The sequence below is a fragment of the Dermacentor albipictus genome, chromosome 2 (assembly GCF_038994185.2).
Source record: "Dermacentor albipictus isolate Rhodes 1998 colony chromosome 2, USDA_Dalb.pri_finalv2, whole genome shotgun sequence".
Taxonomy (NCBI): Eukaryota; Metazoa; Arthropoda; class Arachnida; order Ixodida; family Ixodidae; genus Dermacentor; species Dermacentor albipictus.
In genome coordinates, this window is record NC_091822.1 from 98,282,606 (window position 1) to 98,298,189 (window position 15,584).

Below are 15,584 nucleotides of genomic sequence, written 5' to 3' on the forward strand. Positions count from 1 at the left end.
GAAATACGGAAAGAGAACCAACATGTTCGTTGGAAAGGAAAAAAGAAACCGAAACGCTGGTGGAACAAGGAGATACGAGAAGCGATCGCCGAATGACAGAAAGCAACTCGAGAGCACAGGCAGGCAAAGAAGGCGTAGTCGCCACAGGATGAAGTAACTAGTAAATGGGAAATATACCGGGAGAAAAAGTCTATGGTTCAAATACTGGTGCAAACAAAATTAAAAGCTGAAAGTGAACGTTGATTGTAAGAAATACGTGAGAAACAGAAGGCCGCACCTAGAATATTTTGGAACCACATAAAATTTTTAGGCAGGAAGTCAACCACAATACAACACCATATCCTAGACGAAGATGAAAACAGACTCGAAGGAGAAGCGGCAATAAATTACGTCCGAAAAGCAACAGCCGAATCTTTCCAAGGCAATGAAGAGGTTATACTTGTTGAAAAAAAGAGCATGAAAGAGACCCAAGGGGAAAGGCAGCTGGTGCTAACAAATTTAAACTGGAAGAAAGCGGAAGAGAAAATTCCTAAGCGTATAGCCACAGGGCTAGACGAGATTCCCATTAGGCTGATAAATGAACTAGGACCAAAAAGTAACGAAGCTCTGGTGAAAGCAGTGGAAAGAACTTTAAAAGATAGACGAATACCAGACAGCTGGCGACAAAGAATAATGAATTTGATTTATAAAGGAAAGGGGGAGAAAGACAGAATTCACTCGTATAGACCATTGACCATTACATCGGTAATATAAAGGCTCGCAATGCAGGCAATCAAATTAAAGCTTCAAGCATGGACTGATAATAATGGCATTTTGGGAGAGCTTCAGAATGGTTTCAGAATAGGTAGGCGTTTGGATGACAACTTGTTTGTTCTTACTCAGTGTATTGAAATATCAAAAGCAGAAAGCAGACCGTTGTATGTGGCCTTTTTAGAAATTACAGGAGCCTACGACAACGTTGACCGCAACATATTGTGGGATATCCTGGAAGGGGAAGGCTTAGGTAACGATTGTATACAGCTTTTGAGAGGGATTTACCTAGAAAATACCGGTTGCGTTGAATGGGAAGGGATGAGGAGCGAGGAGAATGTTCATATCAACAAGGGACTGAGGCAGGGGTGCCCTTTATCCCCGCTGTTGTTTATGATGTACATGGTGAGGATGGAGAGGGCGCTAGAAGGAAGTAATTTCGGGATTAATCTCTCAAACAAACAGGCGGGTACAGTAATAGAGCGGCAACTCCTAGGTTTATTTTATGCGGATGACATTGTGTTGCTAGCTAACAAGCAAAGTGATTTGCAACGTCTGGCTAATATCTGTGGACAGGAAGGTAACGATTTAGGCTTGAAGTTTAGTGTTAGAAAATCAGGTGTTATGGTATTCAATGAAAACTGTGAACAGACAGCGGAGATACAGGGTCAAGAAATACCTCGGGCAACAGAATATAAATACCTTGGTATATGGATAAACAAAGGCAATGGATATATGGAAACACAGGAGAAAACCATAACAGTAAAGGGGAAGAGAAATGCAGCCATAATGAAGCATAGAGCGCTATGGGGATGCAATAGGTACGAGGTCCTCCGAGGTATGTGAAAAGGTGTAATGGTTCCAGGACTTACTTTTGGAAATGCAGTTGTTGGCTATAAATCAGGGGTACAATCAGGACTCGACGGGAACCAAAGGTCAGTGGGTCGCCGCGCATTGGGCGCTCACGGGAAGACTACAAACGAAGCTATGCAGAGTGATTTGGGCTGGACTAGTTGTGAAGTGAGGGAAGCTTGCAGTAAAATTGAGTATGAAGAACGGCTGCGGAATATGGAAGAAAGTAAATGGGCTGGGAGAGTGTTCAGGTATCTGTACAGGAAAAACATTGATTCACAGTGGAGGAAAATAACTAGGAAGCTTACCAGCAAGTATGCGGCCTGTAGGGTGGACAACACAACAACAAAGGTCAAGCGGAAAATAAGAGAAGCTGAATTAATCTCATGGGTGGCGGCAATGGAACAGAAACCTGCCATGAGTAACTATTAAGAGGAAAAAACGAAATCAGGAAACAAACCATTTATGATAACTCAAAGGAAAGCTCATTACTTTTCGCAGCGAGATCAGGATGCCTTAGAACACGTACCTATAAAGCGAGATATAAGAAGGAAGAAGAAGCATGTGCTTGCTGTGGTAAAGCTAGGGAAACTACGGAGCATGTTTTATTAGAATGTGCAGACGTCTACCCAGCAGCCGATTTAGGCACCACTGACCTCCTTGAAGCCCTTGGGTTCAGAGGGAGCAGTGGTAAAGCAAACATGTCCCCAATAGACATTAGTAAGAGGCGACTGGACGATTGGTGGAAGAAAAGTAGGGAAACGACATAAGGCGGAGACGTACAAAAGCACAGTTCGCAATAGGGGATCAGAAAATTTGGGCGTGGCAGTTCATAGTTTTTTTTTGTCTTTTTTCATTGTTTAACCTAGGTAGAATATTAGGCAGTATAGTAGCAAGAGCTTGGTGGCGAAACCCACCGCCCCGTTCCAAAGGGGACGCTCATAACATCCATCCTATTAGGTAGAATATTAGGCAGTATAGTAGCAAGATCTTGGTGGAGCAACCCACCGCCCCGTTCCAAAGGGGACGCTCATAGCATCTATCCATCCATGGTGGCGCCTGTGAAAAAACGGTGTATACCCGCTCTCAGCCGCTCCCCGACAGCAGCAGCAGGAACAGTGGGAAGGACGAAAGAAAACGCACAGAAAATTTCGCTTTAAAACTCATATAAGCACGTATTAGCATTTCGTACTAGACTAGCATTGAGTATACCACCTAAACCCGAGTAAGTCCTGCATACCGTAAACTGCTAAAACAAAAGCAGAAACCATAGCACACAATGGAGGGTGAATCAAAGAACGAATCCATTAGTCCCTGCCCAACACGTTCAACAATTGAACAATGAATGAACTACTTGAACAAAAGGTCACGTGACTATCTTCACTCTCGCGCTCTGCTCACATGTGCATTATTCGGTGCCTTTCGGGTCCTCTCATTCGCGGTCTCTAGAATATTCATTTCTTGCCTGACTAGTCGTCGGCCATGGCCATGAGCTCCTCCATGAACCCGTCATCCACGGTGGAATGGTGACACGTTGCGGGACTGTTGGCACAGGACACCAGGTCACGGTTGACATCCAGCTTGTGCTCGCGTGACGCTGTCTCGGCGCCACCTGTGATGCTCTCTTCAACTGCATCGTCGCCGATACTGCGGCATCCCTTGAAGCGCTTCAGAGGAATGCCTGCGCATAGCACAATAAATGGAAGGCCATAGGTTAGGGTTCTCGAAGATACGAAATTTAGAAATCATGGCAGTAACGCACATCTCGCAAGATCACAGGAATTGTGCAAGAAGAAACAATACAGAGAAGGAAACAAACTTATCAACCGAAGTAAGTTTCTATCCCAGTCAAAATGCGTGTTCTGAATATTACGGGGGAAGTCACAAAATATTTTATGTTCTCCTTATCGGTCTAATTAGTCATGCTAATTACCACAGTTCTCAAGTATTGAGAATAGGGACAAGCCTACATTTATAAAGTTCTCGAGAGTTCCAAAGAACCTTGTTGACCCTATCGTTTTCATATATCACAGTCTTTCCGTGGGACGCGTAACAAATTATTGCTTACCAACTAAAACAGGAGGAAGACGGGAGGAAACGAGAACAAGGTGAAAGCGGGAGGCAACGTTTCGACAAGTGGACTTGTCGAAACGAAAACGCTGTCGAAACTAAAAGTAGGAAATATAAGCTGCTGAACAAGATATTTCATAGAAAGTTGTGCGGTTATATTATTGGAAGTTTACCTCTGTAGCATAACTTGTAACGTTGAATAATCAATCTTGAAAAGTTATGCAATCGGGCACACGACAAAATCAGTGTGACGTGGTGCGTACCACCGTAAACAAACTACATTATTCAGGCTCTCCTCAAATGTTTCGGCCAATTTTGAAACCTTGTGCAGAGTTTGTTAGGACGCCTTGTATTTAAAAAGAATACAAAAGAAATGCTGAGGCTTGTCGCTAGCGCGACTTTCTCGAGCATGCCAACATTTACAACGTGTCCTATCGCTGCAATACGCAATACGTTTAAAGCGCCGTTTCGCTTGCAGCAGAGCTGCCACGCAAAACGGCGCTTTAAAGGTATTGCGTATTGCATCGATAGGACACGTTGTAAATGTTGGCATGCTCGAGAATGTCCCGCTAGCGACAAGCCTCGCTTCTGTGCAAACCTTTTGTGAGAACGCCAAGCGGACTACCAATGCTAAAACTTCAAAAAAAAATGCAACGTAAGACACACATGCGCACATAATACGACTGCGAGCGTTGAGAGTAGTAGACGATCCACATTAAACAAAATTCACGTGAAATGTTTTGGATATAAATGTTGCAGTACAGAATATGTTTATATCAAATTTGGAAGCCCAGCGCTTAGGCGAAATACCCAAAAAATAACGGCACACCTATTTGAGGACGGCCCTGCGGGGGCAAGCAAGCAGAAAGCTTTATCAGTTTTTCAGATATTTCGGAAGCTTTCAACATGATGTGGCAAGAAATGCCACACGAGATGTACGCGCCGCAAAAGTCATGGTAATATGTTCCAATTCCGTCTAAAATGTTATGTTGGCGTACCTACTGTTAGCATATTAATTATATTCTTCAATATTGACAACAAACCTAACAATTGTAACAATCAGTGTTAAGAACTGTCATAAACCCTGCAATGCAAAAAAAGTACTCACCACCACGGTAGACGATGCGTTTCTGAGCTGCGGGTCCTGACGAAGGGCCGGGCTCGGAAACAGCGTCACCGCCTGCAGCCCGCTTGGAGGCCACTGCAGCGCCTGTAGCCAGGATTACAGTCTCCCGTGAAGCCAGCTCCACTCTCCTTGGGCACACCACGCGGCCACTGGGCAGGGTGAAACGCACTCGCTTTGCTGGCATGGCTCCTTTGCTCGGTACAGCGAATCCGATGCACGTCCGCACACAACGAAGTCGGGCGTCGAATGAATTTTTTTTCACTCGCAAGGCAACGCGCGTCTTTCCCTTTCCCTCTCCCACTGCACCAACCAATGGGGTGGTTGGTTAGGAAGCGTCCGTGCAAGGTCAATGTATCTCAAGCCCCGCCCATACTCGTGCCCCCCCCCCCCCCCCCCCCCGCAGGAGCTGGATCCGACACATTTTAACATAAAACGGAGGAGTAATTGCGCATTTGTAATGCAAAGAAATTTGGAATATTTTTACCTTGTCCCGGCCCAGACATTCCCACCTGTGGCGACGGCAGCAATACAAAAGCCGACATTTACCACTACACCATGCTGCTCTCCCAACGACCACAGAAATAGTCAGGTTTGAAAACGAGACTGATCCACACTTAAACCATTGACGTTCTGTCATGACTGTTTAAGGTAAGCGGGGAAAAAAGTGGTGTCTTTCCTAGCAGCGTTCACGTCCGAGCTGCAAACTGGCTGCTGTATAGTTCATTGTTCCGTATATCAGGTGCGTTTCCTTCGCTCGACTTCGTGCTCCAATTCAGCGTTGTATAATGTTTAACTCGGACGGCGTTACTCGGACGATTGAACATCCACCATGCATGGTCAACATTTTGAAATTGTTTTTCCGTCAGTGGGACATCGCGGCCATGACAGTCGAGGAGGGTGTCAGTTTTTCGTCTTCGCTCAGTTACAGGGAAACACGCTGGCTTTTCCGTTATTAACCGCTGCAGTTCTACGCCATTTGGCTTGAATAGCCCGAAGACGCATGTGGTGTGTGCTATACAGGAACCGGGTGCGAGTGAAGCACATTTATCTACACCCCGTAGGCTTGATTAAAGGAAAAGTAAAGCCAATCAGTGAGGAAATATTGTTCCCTTAAGCATGTATCAGCTGGGACTGTAGATAAGTGCTGTAAAATTGCATTGCAGAGTATAAGGATTTCTGATTTTAGCTTAAATTGAGTTGTCCCAAATTTTTTGAACAGAGGAAGCATTATGAATGACCATACAGCACGCACAACTGATTGATTGGCTGCAGCTATTATGTGAAAGAAACTATAGGCCCCTGCGACGCTGCCGTCGACGACTCAGCGCTTACGCGTGGATGTGAAAACGCCAGTACACGCTATCAATGCCAATGCCGCACTTCGCCATTTCCCTCTCAAGTTTCTTCTTTTTTCATTTTCCGTAGAAGCATGCGCTATCCTCAGCCTCCTAACTTGCGCTTGCTTTTGTTCATGCCACAGATTCTCGAGGTTAAACACAGACTTCTGAATGCAGCTGATGTTACTTGATCGCTTAACCTTGCGACCCATTTCATGCGGGATCGGTAGCCACTTCGAACTTGTTCGCCCCCTTCACGTTTTAAGTATGTTGTGCTGTGATTTTTCGCGGCGCCCTATGTCAGCTAGTATGCGGGGTTCCGGTGTTATCTAGACATACATATTCAAAGTGATGTTGAATATTGAGGGATTATTGTGCATTGGTAAGTGACAGTGTGCGAAGCCGCTGTCGCAGATAAAGGGACCGGTGGGGCCAAGACAACTTAACATCGAGAGCGAACGGGTGAGCGCAAGAAGCCGACGAGAAGAAGCGACGCGCGGGATGTCTGATGCGACGTCAAAACATAATACTAAGAAAGGAACCATTCAGGACCGTACACGTTGGGTGACGTAGAAGAGAATTAAGGAAGAAGAAGAGATGAGTAAGAGACCAAGGGCCGTGTTTGATGCCGTTTGCATTTACATATAATCAACAAAACGAATAACTCTTTCATTGTTCTCTTATAATTTGCTTCTTTTTGTATGTTTCGTTTTCTTGCGTTTTTGCTCACATCGAATTCGTAACATTCCAAAAGTATAGGTAATCGTTTCAGCACGCAATTCTTCGCCATTGATTGATTGATTGAAAACTTTATTGTTCCATCGAGCTGGGGTGCCCGCCTCTTAACTTACACGTAGGTAGGGGAGGAGGACGAAGCAGTCCCCGCGTGTTGAGGACGGTGAGTCTTCACGGCCTCAACGGCCAGGCGGATTGCTCGACGCTGGTCGTCTTCAGCCTCGCTCTGGAGCAAGGCCTCCCAGGCTTCTCTACTGACAATGTTTTCCTTGGCCCCTGGGGAGCCAGCACACTCCCATATTATATAGTCTAGCGTACCTTCGCCAATCCCGCGTGTGCTTAAGAGCCATAACATGAGGCCATTGTCATCATCATCATCGAGACCCTAGAACGGCATGCACTGTACACGAAAATAAACCCAGCTGGGGTTTTTTAAGAGGTGATGTGCCCTAAAACATCCGCTCCTCAAATATTTACTCCAATGTACGGGAGCAAAACAGCGCCATTCCCTCATTTCACTCCGCTGGCTAGCTGCGGGAGTATTAAGGCGACATGACGCGATTTTACTCCGCTTCAAAATCTTGTTCTCCCGTGAAACTCCGACAGGGTGTTTTAAAAAACTCCCCTCCACCGAAAAAGGTTGGTCACGTGGCGCTTCCCATGAGGCTGTGTGCCTCGCCAGCGACCGGGCGCGTTCGGCGGAGCCGGCAGTGCTCATGGCTGACGGTTTGTTTACGTCTGTGAAGTGTCGTTCCGTGACAGCGTTTCGTCAATTTGTTTCCCGTATTTCCTTCCAGAAAGTGTTACGGTATGCCTGAAGCTAACTGTATCTCAGCTTCAAGTAGATTAGCTGTGATCACTTTGCTGACAACGTTGATTGCAAGAGCAACGTTTTTAAGTGCGGGAAAAGGTTTAGGTATACCTCGAAGCTGCTCACTGGCTCGTGATGTCGGTTCAGGTTCTGACTGTGTTTTCGTGCTGCGTGACCCTGGCCTGTGTTCTTCAGTACGTGGAATGCGACTTCTATGTCTTTTTGGGTACATGATGGCAACGTCCAGTGTAGTGTTTGAAAGGACCGCGTAGCAATGGCAACAGCAGCCACTGTTCGAGCGACGACATCCGTGGTCGCGTATGAATGGTGTACCCCAAGTTCGTTGCGGTGCTGTGTTGCCAGTGAGAATGAGTGCAAGCAACTGTTTTTATGTATCTGTGAACGGATATCCTCACCGGAAGAAAAACGGTAGGACATAAGTATGCGTACTGAAAATAAAGCTTCTTATTGAGCGATGTGAATCGAATTGTTATCGCGCATATAGGTTTTGGTCACGTCGTTGCTTCCGATATTGCATTAACCTTACGCTCTATCCGAGACACTGATTTAGACGCATGCCTGCTGGCTCCGAGTTTAAGGATTCACTCGACAGATCAGCGATGTAGCTTCTTTTCACAGCCGAGAGAGATTGCTTGGACGCAGAGCGAGTAGTGCGGTGTATAAAATGTATGACTACGCATTTTTCGGTGTTACGTCGGCACCTGCGGGTCATGCTCACGCGTAATAATTTTTTGCTACGCTACCACTATATCGCAAAAATTTAATTTTGCTATGTAGCCCACTCACTTACATTTTTGTTGCTTTCTGTAACTAACGCACTACTTTTTTGCCGCGAAGGCCGGCAGTGTGCGAAGTCGCTTCAGCACTCATAGAATGGCATAATTTTGAAAAAAACATCATTAACTTTTTTCTCTCACTATTCTGAATTAACAGTTTTGTGCGGATTAAGGTATTAAGGTAGAGAGGCAGATCTCGTATGAACGAGCATGTGAGTCGTAATTCTGAAAACAGCACAGCTGCTCCCTAGGCGGTTTCGAGGCACACAGTATTGTGGCTATATATACTGGCACCGTTGCTTCTAGAGTATCGCGTGTAGGTGGCATGTCTTCCAAATTTCTGCATTGGGCGTTTCTGAAATGTTTATGTATGTCATGACATATTGACTTGTTTCGTCGAATTTGACGCGGTCTCCTGTGCATATTTCGAAATTTGACCAGCAGCCTCTGCATGTCAACATGTTCGCGCAAACTCACGCGATGCCTCTTTTTATACTCCCGTTGCATCTCGAAAAAGCTCCGTCCTTGCAAAGCAAAAAATTAAAAAGACAGAAAGAAAACTCCCATAATTCCACGCAAAAATTCCGCTCGCACGGAGTAAAAATTCTACTCCGATCGTACGGAGCATAATAAACTCCGAACCGGGCCGGGGGTCGCTAGAAGACAAGCAGTATACTCCCACGTCGGAGTTATTTCCGTTTACAGTGTGGTGGTGTTCGGACGCAAGTGAGCGCCGAAGAAGTCAGCGTCCACTGCTAGCGGGAGTAAGCAGTCGGGCCGTGGGCCCGAGCTTGCAGATTACCACAGGTGGAACCTGGACTGCCTAACCTGCTCAGTCAGCACAACGTCCCATCGCGTGGCAACCTTGAGTTGCCACGACGGCTCGGCGCTTTTCAACTTCGCGGCCACGTGACAAGAACTGTTGGCGAGGCGTACCCCGCTCTTATTCTAATGTCCTTGTGTATTCTGACACACCTAACAACTTTAGGATTAGAGTAGCGGTGACTTTGATTAATGAGAACTGCATTTGTTACGAGCAGTGTAGAGTGCTTTTCATCCTTTTTCTCCATGCTTTGTTTATGGGTGTTTTCTTTCCACTTTCTATGTGTAAATACACATTCTTCTTTCACTTCTGAAATTTACCGCTTTCATGCTTCATTTGAATGGAAAACATAGATAGCGACATTATTTTAGGTCGCTTTCCATAAACGGACCGTGACAGGGATCAAGGCCTTGCCTAAGGTCTCATACAGGCAGCTTGCGATGTCACTACAACGTAATGACGGCGCCATCTGTAACCACCACGGCAAACAAACAGCATTTCGGATTTTTGGACGTGGTGAAATGTCGTTTTGCAGAAGCAGCTTTTCTAGCGGTGTTCCACAAATTGCCTTCTCGTGAAAATTCCATCTGCTCATGTTAGGTCACATGGTGGTCGGGAAATCTGACACGGAAACAAATTATTTAATTTTTCTAATAATAATCATCATATCAAATACATTGGTCCACTCGGGAGGTTTCGACCGTGCCCGTTAGGTCACTCTTACATATGCGGCAATCTCGATGAAGGTTTTACGTGAGGAGGTACGTTGACATCTCGGTGCCTCAATTCCACACGTGTGTTACATAAACTGCGGAAGCCTAGGATCAAGATAAAATCATATTGTACAGCTGCCGCGTATTCAACTGCAAGAAATCAAATTATATCTTAGGGTAATTGCAACTGCTTATGGATGCTACACAGGATAATGTCCAAGAAATCACTGGAATCTCCACTGACCTTGAAAATACTTGATATCGTTTGCAGCTTCTTACAAAGTAAGCATTGACGTATACTTCCCTCTTGCCCACACCAGATAGCCATTTCATATGGTCACTGCGGGTTAAATATAGTGATGACCATTCTGTAGCACATGCGCACAACAGGAAATTGGCAAAGAGCCGTGTCCGTGTTTTAATTGTCTCCAATGTCCTGGCACAGTTGCTCATCAAGGAAATTTCGAACAAATTGCTCACAGTTATTCGGGCCATGGAGAGTACATACGTTGAAAAAAGAACCAAGAAATATTTTTTATGGTGTAAACTATTTATTGTGCTAATTAATGAATTGTTTATTGTTTTTAGGCTATCCAAAGGTGAAACGTCACTCCAACATATAAGAAACGAAATAGGGGCTTTGCTTTAGGTTTTCTGTGTTTCTTTTATCGTTGCGGCGCATAAAAAACAGCGTAGCAGATATGATATATTGTACATTACGTGGGATGATTTCATTACTGCACATACCACAATGGGGGATTTACCAAGAAGTGGCCGTTACATATCATGCAACCGACTGGAGATACTATCCTGGACGGTGTTGAATTCTGTCATCTTGTCATATTTGGTAATGGCGGTATTTTGATCATATCGGAGGCACCTGTGGGCATCTCTAATTGGCTCAAAATGCCGTCATTGCCCAATTCCACGACGTTGCGGAATCGACACTGTCAAGAATAGTGTCCGTAGCTCTTTTACATCATTGCCGCGTGTTGTTGAGGAATATATTTTCCATACATTGGCACATCCCAGGTGATCTGTGATGAAGCAACCTGTACATGCGCAATAACCAAGAAAAAATGAAAAAGAAATACAATACAATGTAACATCTGCCACATTGTGTAGCATCGGCATACGCGAGGGCAGATGCACGTGTCACGTACCTTTGTGCCAAAGAAAACTACACAAAGAAAGTTCTTTTTTTTTTGTCGGCCGTAGAAATTCCACTTATCGTTGCTCTCCTAATAAATTAAAGAACGTGTTCAGACAGCCGTACGGCAACTCACGAGCACATCTCTCTCGATGATCAAGTCCACTTGGTGTCGCAAACCTGGGGTGATGAAGAGTGGCCGCAGTGGTCAGCGAATTACCTGTCGCGTTGCCTCTGACCTTAGCGCAAATTATGCTTGGGAAAACATACACATCATTCTGGAAGCCATCCATCATACCTGATTGCTTAGCGTTAATAACCACCGCAGATTGCAGCCAAGAAGAGCCGCCTGCAGGCCTCTACCCCCCCCCCTCTCTTGCCCACGCTTATATTGTCACGTGTACCTATCTTTATCGGGCGCCTAACAAATTTTCTCGCACAGCGTGGGAAGCGCCTGCGTGTATCCGAAGTTTCTGGAAAGTTATCGATGCTTCTATCCGGCTGTCTGTTGTCGCCGAACTTTGTGTTATCTGATTTCATCGCGGGACGGAAATGGTGTAGAGCTTTGTGGAAGGCAGGCGGGTCCGAGTGATTAGTCTGGAACATTCGGCGACTGCTGTATAAAAGCCGACGCGCTTAAACCGCTGATCAGATTTTCGACGATCGCCGACCCTGTTCGCCGCTATCGTTGAGTTATAAGTGTAGCCTGATTTTGTGGGCACAGGTTCGCCCAAAAAAAAGTAGTTTTGTCTTTCACAGTATTGCTACTGTGTTCTTCAGCGTCACCACCACGTGACATCTGGTGGAGGTGCGGGGTAACGTTCCCCGTACCTCTCGCAGATGTCACGCGGTGGTTAGGTTGAAGAACACCACTCACTCGTTCACTCACTCTCGCACTGCATAGGTTCAAGAACAATCTGTCCTCTTGGCTGAGTCCATCCCAGTCTTGAACCTATGCAGCGCGAGAGTCAGTGAAAGAAAAGAGGTGAGGGGGCAATCATTCACAGACGCAACACCCGATCGACGTCACCGACTTGCACGGACCAATGGGAAAACTAGGAAAGTGCTCCAAAATGAGAGCGCATGACCATGACGCCCCCCCAAAAACGTTGAACCGAAACTAACAAGCACACGCATGCAGACAAAAACACACGAATACTTACTTAATGTTTCACAATTTAAACGAAACGCAAAAAAGGGGGGATTTCCATGTCAGGGGTTCCTCGGAACAAAAGTGTGCGCGCCTCCTTGGCCGCATCACATTGTTGTTTTTTTCTGTGCAAATTTCAGGCAATTAAGTTGAGTGAAATCATCTTTCAAGTAATCACATTTAAAACGAACTTTTACTCATGATCTTCAGACGGTCGTGTTTCTAGCATCCTGATCGAGCACTACAGATAAGAACCGAGTCACAGAGAGGAAGGACGTGATAACGCAGTAGCTCGGTTTCACAGAGAAATCGTGACTGCTTCCTGTGGCTGCGGTGTCCGTGATCGCATTTACTCGAAACTCTTTTTTTACATTCTCGGCAGAGCAATGGAAATCTACCAAGTTTTAGAAACTCAACTCGACATTGAGTTTAACATTGCCACTGACACGTTCGTTGAGAACAAACAAACGCACTCGTTCACAAGACGAGAAACAATGTACACAATTTACTGTGTACGCGAACTTTGGTCGTATTTGTCTTTTTTTTTCTTTCGTTCGATTGTACTGCTCTTTTAGATTCAACGTATATTTACGTCCACATAGTTAAGTTGGCACCAAGCTAGTCGCGTCTCACGAGCATAAATTTATTTTTATTTTGCTTAATTTCACCTTGTTTTGTGTGCGAAGAAGTTCTTGTGTCTTTTTACGTTACAAGCACATTGTGAGTTTCATCTTTTCGTTGTTTTGTTACTTATGTTTAATGGGTGTCCTTTTGTGTTTCGCTCTCCTATAGTTGTAGCATCGGGACGATGCATTTTAAGAGGGGGGTATGGACAGGTCTACTTATCTTTATCGGGCGACCACGTTTCGCCGCCTAACAAATGTAATCGCACAGCGTGAGATGGGCCTGCACGCATCTGAAGTTGTGTTATCTGATTTCATCGCGCGACGCGAATGGTGTAGAACTTTGTGGAAGGCACGCGGGTCCGCATGATTAGTCTGGAACATAAGACGACTGCTGTATAAAAGCCGACGCGCTTAAACCGCTGATCAGATTTTCGACGATCGCCGACCGTGTTCGCCGCTATCGTTGAGATATAAGTGTAGACTGTTTTTGTGGGAACAGGTTCGCCCATTAAAAGTTAGTTTTGTCTTTCACAGTATTTCTACTGTGTTCTTCAACGTCACCACCACGTGACAATACATACTCTTCGATAGACTTTGCCTCTTAGTGGGCGCTCACCTTCCCTCGGCCCCCTGTGCGCACGTGACGAGACCCCACGCATGAAGCCGCCGTCCATCTCGGCTCTCCCTCGAACGCTTTCCGCCGAATCTGCAGCATACAACGCGCTGCGACGAGGGAAGAAATTCGCCTGAAGTGTCGCTATAATTGCTATGACAATAAAAGGCACAGAAGCTTAGCTATCGCATGCGTGGAAACATGCTTTCATTCACTCGTCTCGCTGGGGACAATGGTGTAAGGCGACATAGAGACACTTCACAGCTATCAAGGGTCCCAGCCTAAACATAATGGTGAACCTTCAGTGAAATCAAGAAGGGTGTGCGGCGCAAGGTAACAATAAACGTAAGTTCAAAGTACGGTACGGTCCGCTTCTGCTATATATAAATAAAATAATCAAATATGGGTAGCGGTAAACATACGCAGGACATGCGTGGGCAGAGTTGGTTTAATTCACCTCAGTGTCTAGGCGACACAACGGAAGTGGTTGCACGTCAAAGAAACGCTTCTGTGCCCGCCGAAGTAGCACTGTGGCTATGGCATTGCTCGAGGTCGCAGATTTGACCAGCGAGCGTAAGCTTTTATTTCAAATCAACAAGATTTAGGCACCCGCATTTTGACGAGGGAGAAATCGTGAGACATATCACGTGTCTCGTTTCATAAACCATCAGAAGTGGCGTGGGAAGAAAAAACGTTGAGCCCGATTACAGTGCAGATAATTGGGGAAAATGCTTGTGATTCTCCTCTCTGCATCGTTCTACCTACGGGAGAGAAATAGTGATCAAGGTAAAAACTGTGATCGCGGTATCAGAGACGTCCGCTACACATACAGTATACCAACTGTAAGGAACGATCTCTATTCTCAGAGGCCAAATAGAGACGATGTACCTGCTTTAGCGAAGCATTTAGGTGTCTGTCAAAGCAGAAAATCATGACTGATTCCAGGAATTTCGCAAACGTGTGATTTTCCTTCATCTTTGTAGAAAAAGAAAGGCTGTGTTGCATCTGGCAGTACTGCCGCACTGTTTTCGATGGGTGTCGACTAGGTCCGCAATTTGTGAAGCGCGAAAAAAATTAAATTATGAAGATACCACGCACTATGGGAATCTATGGAAGCGAAGCTTTCTGTGCTGTTTGTATTGACTGCCATAATTACTGGCTCATGTTGACTGCAAATATTTAGTTTTTAAAACGGTTTCTGAACACGAGTGTGGTGAGGTGATGATAAACGTTAGCTTTTGTGCACCACTACTGTTTGTCTGCTTAGTACACAAAACACAAAGGGAGAGGTGTTTGCTTTAGTTGTTGTCCGCCATATTTCGTCACCTCAGAGAGGGTTGAGCATTGTCATTGGCTCACACGGCACGTCGCATTATGGCAGAAGCCTTAAACTTGATTTTGATGATGAGGCGCTGCATGCCAAAACCACGATCGGATTAAGAGGCATGCCGTAGGGCCTCACTCCGGAATAATTGGAGCTCCGTGGTGCTCTTTAACGTCTCCCTAAATCAATGTAACCGAGAGTTTTTTATTTCTCTCTTGTCAAAATGTGCATATCCAGCTTTTCTGGACACGTACCAACTAGCGCCCCAAGCGGGCCCGGCACGAAGCTAGCGCGTTTTCAATGGAACGAGAGGGTTTTTTGCGAATAACAAAAGCTGCAGGCCGATTATTGAAAAACGCAGGTGACAAACGGGTTCTGGAAGACAGTCCACACGAGCCAAATGCAGTGATCACTCTATGGCACGTAAAGATTTTGTTCCCACAGCAGTTAAAGTTTTAGCAATGGAAGCCTATGGAAACAACGAAAATTTGTGCTCAATTTTTGAGGCAAGAACGATGACTGTAATAAAACTATCCCGTCTATCGTAATATGCAGTGCAGCGTATGTAGTCCGGAGACTCAGCTTTCGATTGATGCCTCTCTCGACTCTCCATATATGGCGTAAGACTGTTCCTGAAAGCGATTTTTGTGACACTGTCGTGCAAATTGCCGTGGTATCTATAAAAACATGAGCGTACCACTTGGCGA